At 40.7% G+C, this 4,147-nt stretch overlaps 1 protein-coding gene and 1 long non-coding RNA gene across 10 annotated transcripts in view; one reads left to right on the top strand and one right to left on the bottom strand.

Annotated features, from left to right (window-relative positions):
• dab1a (DAB adaptor protein 1a) overlaps nt 1-4,147 on the bottom strand; it is a 205,782-nt gene that overhangs the window by 126,617 nt on the left and 75,018 nt on the right. The window contains exon 1 of one of the 9 annotated variants that reach the window (XM_036216834.1): nt 863-1,151. The exons of the other annotated variants lie outside the window; for them this stretch is intronic. The gene's annotated coding sequence lies outside the window, so the exon portion shown is untranslated. Of the gene's footprint in view, nt 1-862; nt 1,152-4,147 lie in introns of those variants that run through there. 9 annotated transcript variants of the gene reach the window in all.
• LOC118600104 lies at nt 3,297-4,088 on the top strand. The gene is made up of 2 exons (XR_004949672.1): nt 3,297-3,934; nt 4,024-4,088. It is a non-coding gene; the product is annotated as an uncharacterized LOC118600104 (long non-coding RNA).

Raw genomic sequence — 4,147 nt, 5'->3', positions numbered from 1 at the left:
AGACAGGCCCCGCCCATTCTAGTTTATCACTTAGTCCTGGTTGTTTTATGATGTTGCTTCCCTCTGTTGCCATCTTATCTTCCCCCCATCCCTCCCCCACCCTCTTCCCTTTTTCTGTCCGGTCCAACAACAAAGAAAAATAAATAAATAAATAAAATAAAGCATAATCAATATAAATAAAGTTTAGCATTAAATACAACAGGGGTTTATACTCAATAAATCCCTGTTGTGACAGTAAAATCTGTCCAACACAAGAAGCTCTCAGCCCACATCTGTTGGCTCAGCTGTTGGACAGGACAAAAAAAAAAAGAAAAGAAAAAAGGAATAAAATGGAGAGAAGAAGAAAAGACTGGACTGGGTTTCTAACGGGATCACATTTCTCTGAACCTTTTACACTTCAGGCGAATTGCAAACTGTCCATCATGCAGGTTTTACGTTTAATTAGAGGCTTCGTTTGTTAAGCTCTCCAGCAATCTCAATAATGGAGCATAGAAGACTACCTTCTCTTGCCACGCCCCGCCTTTATCACCTTTGTGTCCTGACGGGAATGAAGCAAATGGTTATCAGCAGCATGTTTTTTCTTTGAGTCATACTAGTAGATGAATAATCCTGATGCCTTGTTGAACAGATTAGAACACAACTAACCCTTTCTGACATGGATCAGATGTTTGAACTATTCTTTTTTGTTGTTGGTGTTTAACTGCACAACAGGTGATCAAACCTCAATTTAAAAACTCAGAAAAGTTAAATACACCTTTAAATGTCAACTGATCCCAGACAAACAAGTCAAGTAAATGTTAATATATGTCTATCCTACCCAGAAGAGGAGTAGGAAGCAATAAAATACAAATCTGAAACGTACCACAATGTGAGTAAGAACTGGTAGATAAAAGTATCCAGTGACCTCCAGCAGCTTAAAAGACGATCAGAGGGAAGAAAGAAACGGGACAGAAGAAGGAAGAGTAAAAGATCAACCAAGTGCGGTTAGAGGACGTGACGTGCTTGTTGGTGAGACAGATAACAGACACTATCTCACTCTTTAGTGTGTGTATGCAGGACTGGAAAGAGGGAGATTTCACAACCAGCACCACCTAGAAGAAGCAGGAACAAAAATATCTGCTGCTTAATGCTGTTCTCTGTCCAACCATGAACCGAAACTGAGGTGACCAACAGTATATTCATTACAGGGGATTTTATTATTTTGTCCTTATCCAAAAGTAAGTTTACAACTACACGTAAAGAGAAAAAAACTCAAGCCAAAAATTAGAATATCGGGGTACAAAACTAAAGACTAAGCGCAAAAGAGAGAATGTCTCAAGGCTGTTTTTAAAAGTCTTTGTCCTGTCATGGGACAATTTTATCCTTGTTTTATTTTGTTTTGATAAAAAACAAATTTAACAATTTTTTGTTGCAATTTTTTTAAAGTGTCAAAGACACCTGCACTCCTCTTAAACCAGCTGTTCCTCTCTATGACCCTACAAACTCAGTTAGCCCACAGCTAGACCTCCACAATCAACTGAAAATGTTCCTTCATGGCGGTGTCAGGCCAGAGCGGTAGGCGTACCCCAGAAGGAGGCATAAATGCTGATAGGTGGTCTCTGGCTGCAAAAATGCTAAACTATCTCTCTGTAGTTTGAAGTAATAAATCAAATAAAGTTCTTTGCATTAAACCAAAGGTATGGAGCTCTTCATGTCATTGACCAATCACTGGAGCCATGGTGATACATGCTGATGGTATGAAGAAAAAAAAACATTTTTCACGACACGTGACCAAAAAAGACTTACCATGACTGAGAGAAACATCTCAGAGGATGTGGAGAAAAAAAGTACGTCTGGTTGGGGTTTAACAGATCGGATCACCTGCACACAGGTGTACCACAGACCCCTCACCCCCCACCTCCTGGCGTGCATCATTTAAATAAAATTTTCAATCAAACGCATAATTTGCACCTCAAATTCACGCCTACCATCTTTGTTTTAACGATCGTCAAAGTCGCTGCTTAATGATGCACTTTTGTTGATGTAAACATCTTGAGTATTTTTTTATGTAAAGGAATATTCATGAGATCAAAGATGTTATTAGTGTTTTTTTATATAAAGTCCTCAATGAGCACATTTTTGATGTGTTTAATTTGGGTTTGTATGTCAAAAAAAAAAAAAAAGAATCAGACACTCCCGCCACGTGTGGGAGGAGTTTTTCTGGAACTCATAAGATGATGAGAGATCAGGTTTATTTCTTTTGCAGAGTTCTACAAAAACATCAGTAAAGACGATTCCACGTCTGGGTTTTTGAGGTTATTCGAATATGTTCCTGCTATATGGCTGTCTCTGTTATGCAGAGAAAAGAAAACCCCGCTGCTGCACATGCCCAGTGGGGGAGAGAGGGGAGGGAGGGGGGTTATTGTACCAGCAGAGAACACGGTGAAGAATTTAAAGATGTAGATTATCCATCCATCCTGTTTAAAGATGCAGGGTCCAATGATGCACTTTTGTTGATTTGAACATCTTGAGTATTTTTTTTTTGTATAAGAATATTCATGAAAGGATGTGCTACCCGACTTCTCTGGGCAGTGCACAAATTCACTGCCTGGCTGAAGCAAAAATAAGTGACAGCAAATAGATAAACATTCACCTGCAGATACACAAACCCACAACCTCATCCCAGAAATAGGTTAACCCACAAGTGTGTATCACACACATCCTCCAGCTCACCTATTTACAGACTTCAGGCTGTGGATATCAAAGCCTTGGTGTATCTTTGGGGAGTTCCCCCTCTCTCATGTTTAAAGGGGAATATGATGTAAATACATCTTGATTTCCATTTCCCTCCCTTGTGTACGTGCATGCACATGTGTATTTTCTGTCTTGGTAACAACCAAAAATGTACCATATTTTTTGCAGTTTCAAAATCTGTTAAAATGTTCTTGTTTAACTTTGGGAAGTCTCTGCTGGATTGACTCTCAGACCATTTCTAGCTGACTCAGCAGCGGCAAGCGCTCGGATGATCGCGCTGTGAGCATTTTGAGGGACACAGGTGGGTCACATTCTGGCAGGTCGTGCTCCTGGAAAACAATGTGGGTGGCGGTAAAGATGACCACATCTCAAGTTACTGCAAAACCCGTCTTAGTGCAACAAATACATAGCGATCGGCTAGCAAGCTTTTACAGGCATAGTGCGCACGGTCCTGAAAACATGCAGATGATTTGTCTGACAGCGATCCATTGTTAGTTCAGGAGATGACCGTGTTTCTACATCATGTGGTGAAATTGACAGTTTTTCGCCATGTACGTGAAATTTTGAGGGCAGGAAAGTACACTGTAACTACTTGGAATTTGTTAAAATAAGTATTTATTTAATTTTAATTCTCAAGAATGATGTAATATTCATTGAAAAGTTTTTTGGGTTTTTTTTGTGTAATAAAACTTCTGCTGGGACTCGAACACCATCCTTCGCAATGGAAGCCAGCCGCTCAAACCATCGTTATTGTCATGGTTCAGCCCTGCTCCTTCACCCCACCCTTTCTTCCTCCACTCTAATTTCATTCACCTGTGTTAATTAAGTTCACATTGTGCACCAGTTGGTGTTCACACTATTTAAGGTCCTCACTTTCACCTGCCAGTTCGTTGAATCAGTCACGTTCCAGCTAGTTATAATCTTTGTATTTTGAGTCTTTTCATGGTTTTGACCCTATTCTGGCCTGGTAACGAGTTTAAGCCTGTCCCCTTTCTGGAGTTTTTTCTGCCCTGGTTTTTCCTCCTCTGTTTCCATCCTGAGAGGTGTGACGTTTTCAGATCCCTCGTCTCATCACGGAGTAAAGCTGCCTCCAACGTTGGTCTTCACCCTCCGGTGGATTTCCATCCTCTACACAGAAGCAGTGGGGGAATCTTCCATCATTCCTCTGACACCATCCGTCCTGCACTCGGATGCTTTAAAGGTTCTTCTCTCACGCCTGCTTCTAGAGATCACCATCACCCCAAGCGTGGAACCAGGATCACTAAATAACTTTGTTTATCTGACTTTCAGGCTCACCTGTGCATCTGGCGGCACATCGATTAATTCTACCTCCCTAATAAACACTTTAATTGTGACCTGTGTTTGCTCTGTTTGGGTTGTCCTCCCTATTTCCTAACAGTAATAACATTTGGTT

The sequence above is a fragment of the Oryzias melastigma genome, linkage group LG18 (assembly GCF_002922805.2).
Source record: "Oryzias melastigma strain HK-1 linkage group LG18, ASM292280v2, whole genome shotgun sequence".
Classification (NCBI taxonomy): Eukaryota; Metazoa; Chordata; class Actinopteri; order Beloniformes; family Adrianichthyidae; genus Oryzias; species Oryzias melastigma.
The sequence above is the reverse complement of the archived record's forward strand: the minus strand, read 5'-3'. Positions and strand labels throughout refer to the sequence as shown.